The sequence below is a fragment of the Schistocerca serialis genome, chromosome 10 (genome assembly GCF_023864345.2).
Source record: "Schistocerca serialis cubense isolate TAMUIC-IGC-003099 chromosome 10, iqSchSeri2.2, whole genome shotgun sequence".
Classification (NCBI taxonomy): Eukaryota; Metazoa; Arthropoda; class Insecta; order Orthoptera; family Acrididae; genus Schistocerca; species Schistocerca serialis.
The window spans coordinates 90,981,463-91,002,157 of NC_064647.1; positions in this window are offsets into that span (position 1 = coordinate 90,981,463).

A 20,695-nucleotide genomic window follows, 5' to 3' on the forward strand; every position below is an offset into this window, starting at 1 on the left:
TCTAGAGAAGAGGGGATCAATACAACTGCATAGAAATAAATTAGCCTCCGTGAGTTACTTGGCCAGTGCCAGCCCTTAAACTTCGATTAATAAGTTCGCTAAAAATCATGCCACAAAGTTAAGATGACAAGAATTATCTCGGCGAACATTTACACGCCAAACTACCAAATGAACTACAAAGTAGAATAGAGGACGTATCTCGGCGTGTCTTGAAACGCCAGAGCCAGACTTACTCACTACTCGTTGCACTTCTAGCTATGTCTTTCAACACGCTTCATGTCGGTTGGGTGGGCGTAGCCACACTTCCTCAACTGCCGTCAAGACAGTTAATCACGACACCGAAGTAGGTGAGAAACAACTGAAACAATTCTAAAGGATTTTTAGTACACTGGCATATTCAATGAAACCGCACGCAACCCACCGAAGCGACTCGGCGAATCCAATTGAATCTGCCGGCGTAGCTTAGACTCGAAGTAGCTTATCCTTCCGACCTCTAGGAAAACCAAATCAGCATGGGCGGTGGCTCTGCCCTCACGACTCAACACGCCGTAGCCGCTGGGCCCGCTCCTTCGTTGTCCGACTCGTCTTCTTGCCGTCCTGCCTACGTACACAGTCCCACGTGACTCTCTGTCATCGCCGATCCCGACACACCTACCCAGCAGAGCGCACGCGCTGCCGTTAAATCCGCGCCGCCAAAGATAAGCAGAAGATAAATAAGCATCGAAGTCGACTCAAAGATCAAATGGACGATCGATGGAAACTGGAGCCTGAAAACGCACCATCTCACTAAAGTGCGCGTCATTTACGACGGCGGCCGAGTTTAGGTACGTTCTGCGCATCTGACGTCACAAAACACAGTCAGCCAATGAACAGAGAACGACGTTGCCAGAGCTTGACTTCAGTGCAGACCACGGACGAGTGGCGTCAGTATTTTGCATGATGGTTTAGAGTCCTCCAGGAATTGGTTAGACAGACGAGCTGTGTTATCGTAATGGTTAAGATATTTGACTGCAAAGCGAAAGGTTTTGAGTTCAAACCTTGTTAGGTGCTTAATATTCTGTTTATTTAAAAACAATATCTAAGTGTCTTACTTCATGACTTTTATTCGTTTGAATGTAACTTTTTGAAATTTCTAGTTCTTTGTCTCTTCATTATAATCATAAAAAGTTTTCGCTTTTTCGAATTTTGTCCTCCAATATTTCTTTTCACAGCAATGAAAAACAATGACAAGGCACACATACAATATTCATGTTATCTGTTTTGTTTGTATATTTTCTCTTCCGCAGTCGCTGTTTTACTATTCATATTGAAATATATATTATTTGCGACAGTATTAAAAGTATTATTTAGAGCAGAATTTCGGCTCGTACGTTGCCGAGCTATTTGATTGTCTGACGCAATTCTTTGTTTCGCTGCTTTGGCAACATCGTCATATTCCGTATTTTCGTCAACTCATCTATGTTTTGGCAAGTATTTGCTGTCCGTTGTGACAAACACAAATATTTTGCGCATTGCGCCTCACTGACAAGATATTTTAGTTTCTATGTTTTCTTACGTCCACAAAACAGTTTTGTGTACTTCGCCAATTTTAATCTGAACTTTTTAGAAAAAAGCGAAATGGTTCTAGTATAAATAAAACTTTTATTACAGTCGCGAAAGACGGAATATTTCTCAGTATTACATACGACACCTATCTGGTACTTAAATTAAATGAGATATTGTTATACAGTAAATTTTATATGAAATTTACGTATATTGTCCACATTTCATTCTCAACATTGTGGCAACTAAAATCGACCATACGGAAAGTATACGCTACGGACTCCTACCTCCGCAAACTCTTCAAAATTTCGTGCAATGGTTTACTACATTTAATGCTGCACAATAACTGCGTTGAACATCGAAATAAAATTAAGTCATTTATGGGGGGAAGGTATCAGTCAAGAAGATGTGTGAAAATCAAATTTTTGGGCCAAATAGTTTTTGTGAAATCGAATGATAAGTGTGTCAAAGCAGTCGGAACACCATGTGTCAGCACAGGCGAGCAGTGCAGTGATGACAAAATCGCGTACAGCACGGAATGCGGGGAGCACGTTTCTGTAGCAGCGAAAGGGTTAATGCAGCCGTGGTGGCTTTACTTCATAAACTGCGCGCTCCCCCCTAAACGTAAGTTTGCGAACTATACTATGGCGCTGATTCTCTTAGCGCGTGCGTCATTTGCAGCTGGCAACGCAGCAGTCTCCGGCGTCTGGGCGGGCATGCGCGAGCCGCCAAAATAAAAGAATTCAACTATAGTATTCGTTACAAGTCCAAACTGTTGATACTTGTTGCACGCCATACGTCGGAACGTTTCGGTTTCCCTGGAGGGCGACTCGGTGGCGTAGCTGGCGGTGAACTGCACGCCTCAACCAGAATGTAGGCCGCTGATTGTGGAACCGCTGTTGCTCTCGGCTCCCGGCCCAGCGGCTTACCCGGCAAAGATTGCCTCCTGTGGTCTGTGGGCGACCTTAAACGGGATGCCCGCGGCAGAATACGTGCGCACTATTTTCCATCACGTGTCTATACGCAGTAGAGTAGTTCGTGTACATCGCGACCTCTAGCGGACGCCTCCTGTCGACTGCTGGCATCACCTGGTTTCTGCTTGATGGGCAACTAGACCCGAGACCCGCCTGACGGATATGCTGTGCAGGTAGCAGGAGTGCTTAGGGGCTCGGTCTTTATGTACTCTATTATTAATGACTGTCCATCACGATCAAGCAACACACAATTTCGTTCGACCTGTGCCTTAGCATATGATGTTTTTTCCGCTTTACCTGTATCTAGTGCATATCTTCGATACGGTTCCTCTAGAACAAACACTTCCGCTATTTTCGTTACGGAAGCACGCACCATACGAGCACCTAGGATGTGGTGTTCGAATTCACTTAGCTCCGACATAATGCTCTCAGAACTGCACTGAACACTGTTCCGACAGCAAATGACCCTTGCAATTCATTGCGGACATCACACAGATGCCGTTCGTGGTCAAATACAACAATTCATCCTTCAGATTTGGCTACCCTCTGCATTTGTGTCCAAACCTGCTTTCTCGAGGTCTTTCCATATTTTTGTCCAACCACTGTAAGACTATGCTACGATAAGGATAGGCAAAATTAAACGTTCAGTATAGTCTGTGCGGAAAGGTTCTGGGAACCTACCTCACTCATAAAGATAATACACTACCGGCCATTCAAATTGCTACACCAAGAAGAAATGCAGATGATAAACGGGTATTCATTGGACAAATATATTATACTGGAACTGACATGTGGTTACATTTTCACGCAATTTGAGTGTATAGATCCTGAGAAATCAGACCCAGAACAACCCCCTCTGGCCGTAATAACGGCCTTGATACGCCTGGGCATTGAGTCAAACAGAGCTTGGATGGTGTGTACAGGTACAGCTGCCCATGCAGCTTCAACACGATACCACAGTTCATCAAGAGTAGTGACTGGCGTATAGTGACGAGCCAGTTGCTCGGCCACCATTGACCAGACGTTTTCAATTGGTGAGAGATCTGGAGAATGTGATGGCCAGGGCAGCATTCGAACATTGTTTGTATCCAGAAAGGCCCGTACAGGACCTGCAACATGCGGTCGTGCATTATCCTGCTGAAATGTAGGGTTTCGTAGGGATCGAATGAAGGATAGAGCCACGGGTCGTAACACATCTGAAATGTATAGTGCACTGTTCAAAGTGCCGTCAATGCGAACAAGACGTGACCGAGACGTGTTACCAATAGCAGCCCATACCATCACGCCAGGTGATACGCCAGTATGGCGATGACGAATACACGCTTCCAATGTGCGTTCAGAACGATGACGCCAAACACGGATGCGACCATAATGATGCTGTAAAGAGAACCTGAATTCATCCGAAAAGATGACGTTTTACCATTCGTGCACCCAGGTTCGTCGTTGAGTACACCATCGGAGGTGCTCCCGTCTGTGATGCAGCGTCAAGGGTAACAGCAGCCATGGTCTCCGAGCTGATAGTCCATACTGCTGCAAACGTCGTCGAACTGCCCGTGAAGATGGTTGTTATCTTGCAAACGTCCCCATCTGTTGACTCAGGGATCGAGCCGTGGCTCCATGATCCGTTACAGCCATGTGGATAAGATGCCCGTCATCTCGGCTGCTAGTGATACGAAGCCGTTGGGATCCAGCACGGAGTTCCGTATTACCCTTCTGAACCCATCGATTCCATATTCTGCTAACAGTCATTGGATATCGACCAACGCGAGCAGCAATGTCGCGGTACGATAAACCGCAATAGCGATAGGTTACAATACGACCATTATCAAAGTCGGAAACGTGATGGTACGTATTTCTCCTCCTTACACGAGGCATCACAACAACTTCTCACCAGGCAACGCCGGTCAACTGCTGTTTGTGTATGAGAAATCGGTTGGAAACTTTCCTCCTGTCAGCACGTTGCAGGTGTCACCACCAGCGCCAACCTTGTGTGAATGCTCTGAAAAGCTAATCATTTGCATATCACAGCATCTTCTTCCTGTCGGTTAAATTTAGCTTCTGTAGCACGCCATCTTCGTGGTGTAGCAATTTCAATGACCAGTAGTGTAATAATAATAATAATAATAATGATCTAATTCGTTCTTCCTCATATTTACATGACGGAGAACAATCATGTGACCAGAACAGTACAACAGCACTGGCAGAAAGTATTCAGCTTGGATCGTCTTCTAGAACTCCCATAAATCCTCATAATGGACACTAGGCGGTATTTTGTATCCCAATAGAGACATGCTTGTTATGTCAGTTCAGCACGTCCTGATAAAAAATTCTTAGGGCTGTATGATAAGGTCAGAGACGTGGCTGACTCTTCACAGAAAGAGTATCTATATTTAGTACACACTTGAACATACTGCTTCCTCCTGTGCTATATCCCGTCCCCTTTCACTGGAATATATTGATTTCTCCTCTCTTGCACCCCATCCTCCTTCATACCACCCAGACGGAGAACTTGTTAAATTGGTATTGGTTTTGGTTTTGTAGTCCATTAAAAGAGAAATAAGATGATCAAGAAAGCTCTCGGCAGTGTGTTTGACGTCTTCAAAAATGTCATGACGACGGCCCTACAGGTCAGGATACACGTGATATTCCGAAGAGACTAGGGCAGATCGGCAGGACCTTTGGTTTGCAATCCACAACGTGGGACATTGCGGAAGTGGTTTCCTCGCAAGAAAGGATTCTGTTGGTCAACCTTCCTCACAATTTCGTCCGAACTGTCTCTTTGACTCGTTCGAGGAGGCTGGTGTAATACTCTCAGGTTCAGCTACAACTCTGAGGCAAGTAATTCAAGAACAGAATACTGTCTTTGCCCCATAAGTTGGATGCCAAGAGTACTTTTGGCCGGGTGTGGGCTTCCTCTGCCCGCTGGAACTCACTGTGCCGGGACATTTTCCACTGCTCCTTTCATTGGATGTAATAAATGTAGCGCCAGGTGTCACCTTTAATCACAGACGTAGCCGGAAACTCACTTGTAGCATCAACGTGGGTCAAAACAGCTCTGGATGCGCCAACTCGCGCCTTCCCTTGTCGACACATTTCAACCGTTTCGGTATCTACTTCGATGAGAGCTTGTCCCCTGTCAATGACGCAACCAGCACGGTCTCAGAAGATGACCACTAATATGGGATATGTTTTCGGTGGATTTTCGCCGGTCTTCAGAAGTCAGCTGATTGACATTATCGTTTGTTGCCGAGTCTGCTGATGTTCTTGGGTGGCCGCTGTGGAGTTCGACTTCAGCAACGAAGAGCCCAATCCAGACACGCAAGGCCGGGTTTTGGCAGTGCTGTGGGAATGACACTCCGTGTCATCTCATTGTGAATGTGCTATGCAGTCGTTCCCTAGGGAAACTTCACAGAAATCCATATACATGAAATTAACTTGTTTCGCTTTCTCACTTTCAGTCTGGAGCTAAATACAAATTTTAAGAGCAAGAAACCTTTTTCATTTGTTCCATGAAATTTCAAGTGAAATGTCGGAAGTCGATAAGTTGCTGCTCCGATATTTCGATGTGGTGTCTTCCGGCGACAATACACTGAATTACCCCATTTAAGACACCACCGGCGCATGCGTGGCGTTCCCCGAGTGTCTCTGGACAGGTGCTGCTTCAATGTTTCCGCGCCTGCTGCAAGCCCGTTCCTGCTTACGAGCGCCATCAGTGATGGAAACTCGCTTTATCGACATCGTTTCGATTGTTCCCATTCGATAAAATATACACATATTATTTCCGCAGTTAAACAGAAAATAATAAAACTTTCATATAGTACCAAATTAGTTTCTCAGTTCCAGCCAGAACCTTTTAAGCCTCCCATCGTACGTCACACACAATTCACTAGCAGAGCCACCAAAAATGTCAACAGCTGCGTAAGACTTGCCTAAGTAAAACAATGACACTGAAAGAAACCTTAACTGTGGCTTTGGCGAATTAAATCAAAATAATTTATGAAATAGGCATTAAAAGTGCAACATTGTGAAGGTGGGATGCAACAACTTTAACTAGTAATTAACAGTGCTACTAGGGCGGGGGGATGGTTAAAGAAAAAAACTGGCCCGGAAAATATTTCAAATAACTACGATAGGCATCGCAACTTACATCCTCTGCCGCAGGTGTGGAAAGTGTAAGTAGGGTTGCATATTTTAAGATCCATGAAAAATTTTCTGGGCCAGTTTTTGTTTTCTGATCCTGTACATGATTGGATATACAACTGATATGCATTTAAAAAAAATTCACGGAGTAAGTAGGTGGAGTGGTATATACATTCTGTATACAGGGTGTCTCAGAAATGTAGTGACAAACTCCGAGGGATTGCAGAAGGCGTCTTGAGGAACAAATCGAGGATAGGAAGCAACTTTGGTCGCTACAGGTTGTCGGAACGTCTGGCAATATTGTTTGTTATTCAGTGAACGCTGTTGATTGCTACGATCGTCAGTGGAGAAGATGGAGCTGGCTGCTGCGTAGAACGGCCTTGTCTCTTTACGAATGCGATGCTCTGTTGCATTGATGGACGTTGATCTGGGGCACGAATTTCAATGTGCATTTTAGTTTTCTCCCTTATTCCGAAAAACACTGGAGATTTTAGAGGGTTTCAGTAGAAAAATAAACTGTAACTTCGTCGCTCAGGAACACCGTTTGATGGCATTTCCCGACAAGGCTTCAGATCCTCGAGTTGTTCCTGAAGACACCCTCTACAGCCCCACCTCCCGTCCCCTCCCTCCCCGCCCCCCCCTTTTGTCCCAACATTTCTGGGGCACCTCATATATGGACGGATCAGGGTTTCTCATTCAGAAATAGCATTTACTGTTGGTTGGCTGTTAAAAGATCCTCTTATGCATCGCATACAAAGGAAAAACGTGAGACAGAATTTATTGGAATGCGACAGTAGCAGTTTCGTGGTTTATTAAAACTATAGTTGACCATTCTGCGATATAGCTTCTCGAATTGGCATCATCCCATGATTCTCACGCAGATATGAAACTGTAGGGTTCAGGATTGCCGCACTCAGCACCATGGAAGATCCCATGACTAGCGTCCGAAAGGCAGAGGATTGTACAGTAACTTTATTTACCCTCAGTCAGGAGATGGATTTGGCACGGTAGCTCTTAGCAGCGTCGTTCTTGAATAACATCTTCACAGCGTTCTTGAAACGTCAGCGTTTCCTGCAGCCTTAAGTTTTCGACGATCTCCTATGCCGTCGCTGTGTAGTCGTCTCTAGGCCGTGTGATTCTTTATTTCGTTGTTCGAATACGTCATGGAGACGTCCAACTAAGTACAGTACCACATGGCCTAGAGACGACTCCTGACGACGGCGACGGAGAACATTAGTGAAGCATTTATTTAAAAAAGTAGGCTTGTCTGCAACAAGACAAGTAGCGACATTCAAATAAGACCCCGTCCGGCCAGTAATGGAAATATTGTTAAATTAACGAAATAAAGTTCTGATACATATTCTGTGGCGGAAAGTTTACCTGCCGTAGGTTTGTTTCAGTTAGGTCCACGCAAAAGAACCTAGAACTATTTTGGTTAACACTCTTTGTTACGCATTGTTCGTAATTATTACAATACTCGTCTTTCTGTTCCACGCTAAAGTCGCTGTTGATGCTGAAGCTGTTGTAGCTCGTTGTCCAGTTATTAAATCGGTGCATAACCTCGCCAAGAGGTTACCCGACTCTTGTACGTTGAGTGAGAAATGTCGTCGGATTGCGATATACACACATACAATGCGGCTATAATCACGTCTGAAATATTTTCACGTGAATCACCTGAGTACAAGTGACAGCTCCGCCAACGCAATGACGTTTTATACCTTGTGGCTCCACAGCGTCAGAAGTGTGCTGAGAACAGCAAATTTCAGGCATTACTACTCACCACGGACAACGCAGTGGTCGGCGCTCTTAACTGAACGACCGAGGGTAGCGGCGTTTGCGTAGAGTTGTCAGTGCTAGCAGACAAGCAAAACTACGTGAAATAACTGCAGAAAACACTATGGAACGTGCATCAAACGTATGATTTATAAAAGTGCGACGAATCCCGTCGTTAGTGGGCTACGGCAGCAGACGAGCGACTCGAATGACTTTGATTACAGCACGACATCGCCTGCAGCGCCTCTCCTGGGATCGTGACAACAGAGGCTGGACCCTTGACAAATGGACACCCGTGGCCTAGTCAGATGAGTGCCGATTTCGATTCGTAAGAGCGGATGGTAGGGTCTGAGGGTGGCACAGCCATGGTCCCAAGTTTTCAGCAAGAAACTGAGCAAACGGAGGTGGCTATATAGTGACGTGGTGTGTGCTTACATGGAATGGACTGGGTTCTGTGGTGCAACTATGATGGCATTTTTGTGGCTGACAGTGTGCCATTTCACCGAGACACAGTTGTTCGTGACTGGTTTGAAGAACAATTCCAGTGAATGATTTCGCTACCCAAATACGCTGACGTTAAACTCATCGAAATTCTATGGGACACAATAGACAGATCAGTTCGTGCACAAAATCCTGCACCAGCTACACTTTCGTATTTAGGGTCGGCTATAGAGGCAGCATGGCTCAATATTTCTGCATGGGACCTCCAACGAATTGTGGAGTCCATGCTGCAGTACGCCGGGAAAAAGGAGGTCCGGCACGGTATTTGGAGGTATCCCTTGATTTTTGTCAACTCATTGTCAATCTTCTTCACTAAAAGAAGTCTTTAATAATGCGGATTATTCGTGCGCCGAGGATGGCGTAAACAGGTATTAAATGTAACTTTTTTCAAAATGAAACGCCAGATAAAATAATTTTCATATTTATTCTTCACTTTCAAGCAGCCACAAAATAACTTCTCCACATACATTGATTCATTAACAATATACCTCACCTGAGTACTCACTACTGCTCACAGCAGCGTAAGCATGCATACATTTGTATCGACAGTTCACAGCGTATGATTCATATCGATAAACACATTGAGATATAATTTTATTTCCTTTAACTTGTAGAAGAAGAATGTTGGTTCCCACATAGAAAAATACTTATTGTGAAAGCTACGAAATGTAGGGGGAACAGATGATGTATCGTAATACACGATTTATTTGTGGCTCTATCGCCAAATGCAACACTCCTTTATATCCTCTGTGATGTGGACAGTGCGTCGTCTTCTGGAGTACAGCAGACTGTCAGCACGCCGGCCACAGTTCAGTTGCGGCTTCTCCAGACTGGAAAGTGGCCGTCGGCAGCACTGGACAAAGAAACGCCTCCCCGTCGTCTTTTCAGACGAGTGCCATTTCTGTGCGCGGCGTCACGATGATATGTTTGTGTGTGGACGAGGGGGGGCGGGCCGGGGGGGGGGGGGAAGGGGTGGGGTTCGAGGAGAACGAAAGTCGGGAGATTCCATTTGCCCCGACGTCGCTATCTGTCCAGTAGCACGTCACTGCGCCACTGTAGTCTCAGAGACAGCTACACTGACAAATAATCCAAGTACAATAACTGCGTCTATGAGAACATTCGAACAAAAAAATATGAACTCTGGTGTAACTGAACACAAATATAAGTCCTGGGCCACGTAAGTTCCGATAGTCCGTGTCTTGAAAAGTCTGTATCTCCCAAGTTACAATCCAAAATGACTTCCTGCAGGTCCACTGTACAGGCGTTGGTACCGCTCTCCGATGAGTGCTTGTTAGTTACTTAGCTGGTTAGTTACACGTTCCATAGATAATTTGAAAGATTCTTTTATCGAAATGATACGGCACGAGTCAGTATACCGGGTGATCAAAAAGTCAGAATAAATTTGAAAACTCAATAAATCACGGAATAATATAGATAGAGAGGTACAAATTGACACACATGCTTGGAATAACATGGGGGCTTTATTTGAACCAAAAAAATACAAACGTTCAAAAAATATCCGACAGATGGCGCTTCATCTGACCAGAATAGCACTAATTAGCATAACTAAGTACGACAAAGCAAATATGATGTTCTTTACAGGAAATGCTCAATATGTCCACCATAATTCGTTACCAATACCTGTAGTCGAGGAATAATGTGAACAGCACTGTAAAGCATGTCCGGAGTTATGGTGAGGCATCGGCGTCAGATGTTGTCTTTCAGCATCCCTAGAGATGTCGATCGATCACGATACACTTTGGACTTCAGGTAACCCCAAAGCCAATAATCGCACGGACTGAGGTCTGGGGACCTGAGAGGCCAAGCATGACGAAAGTGGCGGCTGAGCACATGATCATCACCAAACGAAGCGCGCAAGAGATCTTTCACGCGTCTAGCAATATGGAGTGGAGCGCCATCCTGCATTAACATCGTACGTTCCAGCAGGTGTTTATCAGCCAGGCTGGGGATGATGCGATTCTGTAACATACCGGCGTATCTCCCACCCGTCACGGTAGCAGTTTTGCTGTGCAGCGCCATCTGTCGGACATTTTGTGAACTTTGTTCTTTTTTTTTTGTTCTAATAAACCGCCATGTCATTCCAAGCATGTGTGTCAATTTTTACCTCTCTACCTACATTATTCCGTGGTTTATTAAGTTTTCAAATGTATACTGACTTTTTGATCACCCTGTATATATACACTATTAGTGTTAACGTTATTTTAGTCGTACCCATAAAGCTCCACTTAATTTATGAGTCACTGACATCTCTAACAATGGGTAATAAGGGTCATTTTTCCCTCTAGTCTGGTAGGTACGGACATCACAATTCTTCTCAAATTGTGACGGATTATTTGTGACCAATTTCAGTAGCTAACACACTGAAGCACCAAAGAAAATGGCATAGGAATGCGTATTCAAATACAGAGATTTGTAAACAGGCAGAATACGGCGCTCCGGTCAGCAACGCCTTTATAAGACAACAAGTGTACGGCGCAGTTGTTAGACCGGTTACTGCTGCTACAATGGCAGGTTATCAAGATTTAAGTGAGTCCGAATGTGATGTTTTAGTCGGCGCACGATCTATGGGACACAGCATCTCCAAGGTAGCGATGACCACGAGTGTATCGTGAACATGAGGAATCCAGTAGAACAGAAAATCTCGGCCGCGCGGGATTAGCCGAGCGGTCTACGGCTCTGCACTGATGGACTGTGCGGCTGGTCCCGGCGGAGGTTCGAGTCCTCCCTCGGGCATGGGTGTGTGTGTTTGTCCTTAGCATAATGTAGGTTAAGTAGTGTGTAAGCTTAGTGACTCATGACCTTAGCAGTGAAGTCCCATAAGATTTCACACACATATGAACATGCGAACATAAAATCTCCGACATCGCTGCGGTCGGAAAAACATCCTGCAAGAACGGGACCAACGACGACTGAAGAGAATAGTTCAACCTGACAGAAGTGCAACCCGTCCGCAAATTGCTGAAGATTTCTATGCTGGGCCATCAACAAGTGTCAGCATGCGAACCATTCAACCAAACGTCATCAATATTGGTTTTCGTAACCGAAGGCCATCTCGTGTTCCCTTATTGGCTGCACGAGACAAAGCTTTACGACTCAGATGGGCCCGTCAGCACCGATATTGAACTGTTCATGACTGGAAACATGTTGCCCGCTGGGACCAGTCTCGTTTCGAATTGTATCGAGTGGATGGACGTGCACGGGTATGGAGACAACCTCATGAATCCATGGACCGTGCATTTCAGCAGGGGCTGTTCAGGCTGGCGGAGGATATGTAACGGTGTGGGGCGTGTGGACCTGGATATGGGACCCCTGATACGTTTAGATACGACTCTGACAGGTGATACGTACGTAAGCTCCTGCATCCAATGGTGTCCATTCTGCATTCCGACAGATTTTGGCCACTCCAGCAGGACAATGCGACGCTCTACACGTGGGGTTCAGAACAGATCTCCATCTGCTCGTACTCTTATGGATTTATGGACGCACTACCCGGATTCATGGTATCAATTTCGGCCTGCACTACTTCAGACCTTACTCGAGTCCATGCCACGTCGTGTTGCGGTACTTCTGCGTGCTCGCGGGCGCCCTACATGATATTAGGAAAGTGTAGTAGTTTGTTTGGCTCTTCAGTGTATATGTATTGCGACGGTGCAGTTAAAATACATAGCCACTTGAAGGAATAACTAAATGACTTCTGCGGGTGAACATGACATTTTATTTTCACCACCAGCTTTTGTGTAATCAGTACTTTCTTTCTAAGTGATGAATTATGCCAGAAAATTATTCTGCACGACATAATTGAGTAGAAATATGCCAGGCGGCTGAAACGTTTGATTCTAAGATTAGCAATTATACGAAGAGCAAAAGTAGCTGAACTAAATCGTATGTGAACCTCAGTGATATGATTCTTTCAGTTCAAGTTTTCAGCAATATGTACATCCAAAAATCTGCAACATTTCTGTTGTATTCACTGCCTCCTGCTCATGTGCTACATCAATTGTTGATATGACTATTTTTGTTGTACAGAGCTCTATGTAGTGTGGTTTTTCAAAATTTAGGGGAAGTCCATTTTCTGAGAACCATTTTATAATTCGATGGTAAATATCATTTATCAACTCTTCTGTTGTTTTCTCTCTAATGGGATTTACTATAACACCAGTGTTGTTGCCGTGGTCTTCAGTCCAGAGACTGGTTTGTTGCAGCTCTCCATGCTACTCTATCCCGTTCAAGCCTCTTCATCTCTGAATAACTACTGCAACCTACATCCTTCTGAATCTACTTAGTGTATTCATCTCTTAGTCTCCCTCTATGATTTTTAATCTCCACGCTCCCTCCAGAACTAAATTGGCGATTCCTCGATGCCCCAATCAGTGTACTACTAACCGATCCCTTCTTCTAGCCGAGTTGTGCCACAAATTCATCTTTCCCCTATTCTATTCAGTACCTCTTCATTGGTTATGTGATCTACCCATCTAATCTTCAGCATTCTCCTGTAGCACCACATTTCAGAAGCTCTTACTCTCTTCTTGTTACACTGCTTATTGTCCATATTTCACTTCAGCGCATGGCTACACTACATACAAATGCTTTCAGAAAAGACTTCCTGGCACTTAAATCTATACTTGGTGTTAACAAAATTCTCTTCTTCAGAAACGCTTTCCTTCCCATATCCCTTCTCTACTTCCACCATCATCAGTTACCAGTATCATCTGCAAAAGGTACCAGTTATGATTGTTTAATGTTAAATCAAAGGTGATTGACATGTATAAGGAAGAAGAGTGTATCCAAAATAGAACCGTGTGGAACTCCATTAGTGACTCTTTCTTTTCCCCATTCACTAAAATTTTCTACCTTTCTGACACTGTCTGAACTAATCAGAGCATTATATTCTGATTGTTGTGATTCAACCAGCTGTGCGTAAAGCCATAAATTTAATAAAACTGGAGGTTTTTTAAGACAAGAAGTGACCTACAAAATGAAACGCTTTGGACAAATCACTAAAAATAACAATTGGCGACATATTATTGTTTAAGACTTGCACTATTTGATGAGAGATTGTAAATATAGCATTCTCAGTAAATTGTTTCCACTTAAGAGTGGACTTCTCACGAGTGTACCAGTCTTATGAATATTTTCGAAAAAGGTGTGAGTAAGAAAATTGGGCAAGAATTGTGTAAGTCTTTCTTGTCAGCTTTCTTACGATGTTGTTTGACAATTACATTTTGTAATCTGCCTGGAAAAATTATCTGTGCCATTGATGCATTGCATGGGTTACTAAGGACATTATTTAGTAAGTTGGAACAACTTTTCAGAATTCCCTTTAAAAAATTTCCTCAGCCACCCGTGAGTACTGTTAGTTACAGTTTCTATATTTGTATTGATTTCAGTGAAGTTCTGTGGAATGGCATTTTAGACAGTAGCTCGCAGGTTTCGTATTGTGGATTCCAACAGTAGACTGCTCGCACCGTTTGCTGAGCGTGGACAATATAGATGCCCGATGGCACTGGTTATATCTTGCGGATGAGTACACTGAATCCACACAACTGGCTGCCTCCGGCTGGGGTGACAATCTGCTTGCTCATTGCACCTCTGTGTAACATGATGTCACTCAACAGGTGATTCTCGTTTGTAGAAGGCGTGCCAGTCTAGTCCGGTTGCCTGCAGTACCTTCTTGGTCGGTGGAGGGAGGGTGGACGGTGGGGAGGGCATCGATGTCAGCCTGCTGCATATGCAACCGGTGACACCGCGCCATACAAAGGGATGTAGTCCGGTGTGCGCCGGAGAACACAACAGCGTTCGCTGCCATTATAGTGCACAGTTCGTGGCGCGACGGTACTGAGTGCCATTGAATAAACTATTGACATGGCCATTGATTTGGACAGCATCCGTTACGCTTCTGACGTTTTAAGGCTGGTGTCTGCATCCTATCTTCTGGGCCTTCATGATATTTTCAACAGGAGAACTCAACTGGTCCATAACGTTGCGTTTCTGTTATATTTGCGTGCTTCTTCTTTCATCCACATGTAAGTGCGAAGTGCCCTCCCTTCGATTTGTCACATACCTGAATGTTATTTGATCACTCTCTGATCTGTGTGTGATATTTGAGAAGATAAACACGACATACAGCACCAATGGTAACGGAAAAACTGTAACATTTGGCTGTGAGGAATTAATTTGATTTAACATTTTAAAGAACATAGTTCTTATAGAGGAAAACAGCGATCTGTATTAATTATAATAAATTAATTTAATTTGAGACACAGATCTGTGAAGTGTGCGCAGATCTGAAGGATACCTGCCAGCAAGTAAATCAGTGAAGTTGAGGAGTGGTGGCTGTACAAGGGATGGGACTCTCAACGAATACTTTCCTTATACGAGGAGGGACAATTCGACGAAAATGCTGGAATGCGTTGGGTACTTTTAAAAGGTTAGAGATGCAGTGGAAACCTGTTACCAGAGATGTGAAGGAAAAATGCAACAGCAGATTCTATTCACAGCTATCAATGTACACACATCAAAAAAAGTTTTGCATCACCTCGGTTCCGAGAATTCCGGAACCTGTACAGAAACCTGGAACAGAGATCAACATAAACATCGCTTCCATCCTTTTTATTGCTCATGAAAATAACACATTGCATGTTGTACCACAATACAGTGAGACCTACAGAGGTGGTGGTCCAGATTACTGTACACACCGTTACCTCTAATACCCAGTACCACGTCCCCTTGCATTGATGCATGCCTGTATTCTTCGTGGAATACCATCCATAAGTTCATCAAGGCCCACTCCTCAACGGCGATTCGGTGTAGATCCCTCAGAGTGGTTGGTGGGTCATGTCGTCCATAAACAGCCCTTTTCAATCTATCCCAGGTTTGTTCGATAGGGTTCATATCTGGAGAACATACTTGCCACTATAGTCGAGCGATATTGTTATCCTGAAGGAAGTCATTCACAGGATGAGCACGATGTGGACGCGAATTGTCGTCAATGAAGACGAATACCTCACCAATATGCTCCCGATGTGGTTGCACTATCGGTCGGAGGATGGCATTGACGTATCGTACAGCAGTTACGGCACCTTCCATGAGTACCAGCGGCGTACATCGGCCCCACATAATGCCACCCAAAAACAGCAGGGAACATCTACCTTGGTTCACTTTCTGGGCGGAGTGTTTAAGGCGTTCAGCCTGACCTGGTTGCCTCCAAACATGTCTCCGAAGATTGTCTGGTTGAAGGCATATGCGACACTCATCGGTGAAGAGAATGTGGTGCCAATCCTGAGCGGTATATGCTGCGTGTTGTTGGGCCCATCCGTACCGCGCTGCATGGTGTCGTGATTGCAAAGATGGACCTCGCCATGGACGTCAGGAGTGAAGTTGCACGTCATGCAGCCTATTGCGCACAGTTTGAGTCGTAACACGACGTCCTGTAGCTGCACGAAAAGCATTATTCAGCATGTTGGCGTTGCTGTCAGGGTTCCACTGAGCCATAATCCGTAGGTATCGGTCATCCACTGCAGTAGCAGCCCTTGGGCGGCCTGAGCGAGGCATGTCAGCGACAGTTCCTGTCTCTCTGTATGTCTTCCGTGTCCGAACAACATCGCTTTGTTTCACTCCGAGCCTCCTGGACGCTTCCGTTATTGAGAGCCCTTCCCGGCACAAAATAACAGTGCGGACGCGATCGAACCGCGGCATTGACCGTCTAGGCATGGTGGAACTACAGATAATACGAGCCGTGTAACTCCTTCCTGGTGGAATGACTGGAACTGATCGGCTGTCGGACCTCCTCCGTCTAATAGGTGCTGCTCATGCATGGTTGTTTACATTTTTGTGCAGGTTTAGTAACATCTCTAAACAGTCAAAGGGACTGTGTCCGTGATACAATGTCCACAGTCAACGTCTACCTTCAGAAGTTCTGGGAACCGGAGTGATACAAAACTTTTTTGGTGTAAGTATGTAGTACACTGGGGGTGGTACAATCAGAGGCTACAAGACTAAGAGGAATACAAGTAAAACGTGGCCGCAGAATTATGTTAGAAATCAATGGAAAATTGTGTGTAAGTAACACTCTTGGTAGTGGATATGATTTACAATGTCACAGTGTTTAGCATGTAGCAAACAGGCAGTTAGGAACATGAACACAAAGAGACGAACGTTTTTCTATTACAGGAAGAAAGCACGGATTGCCTCAGCCTACAAGAAGCGTAGCAGAAGTGGCCCACAAAACTATCATCCAATATTTTTGATATCTATTTGCTGTGGAATCGTAGAACATATTCTTAGCTCAAAGGTAACGAGGTATCTCGAATAGAATCTCAACCAGCATGAATTCCGAAAAAGTCAATCATGCAAATAAATACGGGTAAAAATATAGAAGCTCCATTTGCATACAATGTTCGGCTATTTCGACCACCATTTACATCTCGGCAAATGTGAACTACGCTTGCAGACTTTGTTTCAGTATTTAAGGTCCCAACTCGCACTTTTCCGAGGAAGGAGAGACACGCAGCAATCAGTCGCAGTTCCATTACTTTTTATTATTCTTGAGTTTTCTTCTGCCTATACACCCCGTGTGGGAATGCTACTTCCCCCTCGGGCGCCTCCATAGCTGGCGGATAGGTGAAAGCCTCTCGGATATGGGTGGCACCGGGGAAATGAAATACCCGGGCTGGACCAAAACTAGCATAGTGGTGGCGTCTGTACTCTTGTAGAGTGGACTACCACAGGCGTCTGTACCCCATGTCAGGGGCGGCCTGGAAATTATATCGCCAATCCGTTCTGAAGCAAGCGTGGCGATTATGCTTCTCACCTTTGAGTCATGATGTGTGACACTAATGTTAAATTTTCAGGAGTAACAGCACCACAGTCGGATCTCCGGGTGGGAGCAACTTTGATGTCCTAAACACCAAGATGTGCTGAGAAGAAGATGCAGATTTTTCAAGTCTGTCGCTACAGACTAGGAGAGATCTAGAAAGAGCCTACAAAAATCAACTGGAATATTGTTGGTTTAAGCGAAGTACGCCGTAATGGGGAAGACTGTCTCCGTCTGCACTCTGGCAACTTATTCTACTTTTGTGGTGACCCGGAAGGAAAACTGAATGGAGTTGTGTTCTTAATTAACAAGAGTATCGCTGATAGAGTATCTGTCTTAGAAGGAACTTCCAGCAGGATAGCTCGAATCGTCGTTAAGGTGTCGAACAGGTATAAAATACAGATTGTTCAGGTGTAAGCTCCCACCACGAGCCACCCTGACGAAGAAATTGAATCTATTTATGAAAGTCTGGATAGCACCTGTAAAAAACTGTAGTGATTATCACTTCCAGATGGTTATTGGCGATTTTAATGCAGAAGTTGGCACCAAGAAACAAGGTTACACAGTGGTGGGCAATTATGGGATTGGTGACCCAAACGACAGAAGTGAGAGATTAGTCCAGTTCGCTTAGTACAGCAACATATCCATCATCAATACGTTCTTTATGAAGAACCATGACCGAAAATGGACTTGGAGGAGCCCAAATTTCAGCGTAAAAAATGAGACTTTTTTTTGTCAAAGATTCAGCAGATTGTAAAAGACGTATCGGGGTTAAATCAGATAAACACTGGCAGTGATCACCGTCTGGTCAGAGCAAGCGTCGAACTCAATGTAAGATATGAAAGGAATAAATTTATGAAAGGATAGAGAAGTGAATCAACCTCAAAAACCAGGTAGAACATTCGTCGAAATTCCAAGAAGTCCTCCAAAGCAAGTTCCACGTAACTAAAGATGGAGATTTGGCGGAAATAATTGTTTCAAGTGCACAAGAAGTTGCTTGCATATACCAAAAGAACAAACAACCAAAGAAATTCAGTGCTAAAACTGAAAAATTTATACAACAGAGGAGAGTAATGAAAATTCAAACCGATTGTGACGTTGTAGAGTATTCCGATATATACATAGAAGGCAGTGCGAAGAGAAATGAAAACTGATAAACAGAAATTCAGTGAAGACACCTTTCGAGCAAGTTTAGAGAATAAGACAAGCTTAAAGTGAGCCAAACGCAAACTCACAATGGGTAAAAAGCAGATTACCGTACTTGATGGAAATAGTTGAATCAGTGAAAAGGAGGAGGTTTTGAAGTTCATCAGAGACTTTTATAGTAATTTCTATAGCAAACCAATGGAAAATTTGAGAGTATCTAAATTAAACGATGCACCTCGTGTTCCAGATATACTCCCATGAAGAAGGGAACAGTGCCAGGTGATGATGAGCTCAGTGTTGATATCCTATAACTGGCAGGAGAGGTAACAATAAATCACTTGGCACAAGTATTCACTTCCTACCTGCAATTTCACTATCGTGGAACAAGGAAAAGATGATATTGATACAAAAGAAATGAAGTATTCACAATATCAAAAACTATCGTCCGATCAGCTTGCTTTCAATTTTGTACAAAATTTTCACAAAGATCCTTTTAAATCGAATTAGTTCCACCCTAGACTCAGCCCAACCTCTAGAACAAGCGGGATTCCGAAGCAATTTTAGCGCAATTGGCCCCATTCTGACCGTTAGTGAAATGATAACCAGAGTAAATGAATACCAACTGCCTCTCTGCATGGCCGTTGTTGATTTTGAAAAAGCGTTTGACTCATTTAGACATATAGCTGTCCTCCAAGCATTGAGTCAGCAAGGAGTGGGAGCTTTGTACACTGAAGTGTTCAGCTACATCTACGGGACTTCTTCAGCTTGTGATAATATCGGCGAATCACTAATTCCCCACCATGAGGGGTGTCAAGCAAGGCGATCCCGTGTCCCCAAAACTGTTCTCGGCTGTACTCGAAATGGATATGCCAAAGATGAGCTGGGAAGGTAAGGGAATTAGAATTAATGGAAGAAGACATACCAACTTGAAATTTGCTGATGATATTGCCTTACTGGCCAACGACTTCGCAGAGCTCCAAAACTTAGTTACAGATCGTGCATCGGCATTCCAGTTGATTGGCTTGAACATGAACACTTCCAAAACAAAAGTAATGCCCAGCAAATGGGTCCCAGCTGGAGGCGTGAAAGTCAATGACAGTCCATTAGGTCAGTGAATATATCTACCTTGGCCAGATTATAAATACGATGGGAGATGTAAGGCCAGAAATCTATCGGTGCATCAAGCTTGGCTGGCAATCATTTGGGAGGAATTCAACAGTATTCAGATTAAAAATGCCAGTAAATCTGAAGAAAACAGTATTTGACCAGCGCATTCGTCCTGTGCTGTATGGTTGCGAGACATGGACACTGAACCCATTTACAAAAGGGAAACTTAGGACAACACAGAGAGCCATGGACAGATCAATGCTGGGCTATACAGGAAAGGATAGGAAAAGAGCAGATGACAGCCGATCTCTGACAGAGGTTAAGGACATCTTAGTAAGCTCTTTAAAATTACAGTGGGCTCGTCACGTCGCGAGAAGATAAGACAGCAGATAGACGAAGCTAGTACTGGAGTCCGAGAGAGCATCGGAGGCCTAGAGGAAGACCACCGGACAGATGGCACAAAGATAACAAGAAGATCGTTGGTAGCACCTGGCAGAGAACTGCCCAAGACCGTTCCACTCGGAGAGGACTGCTGAAACCCTACCTGAATCCACGACTCGTAGAAGCCGCATCATTTAATGATTCAATTGGCTGAGGATGACGATGATGATACACCTGTAAGAACATATGTTGAAAGGTACTGCCGCAAATCTGTTGAATTGTAACTCAAATGCACTGA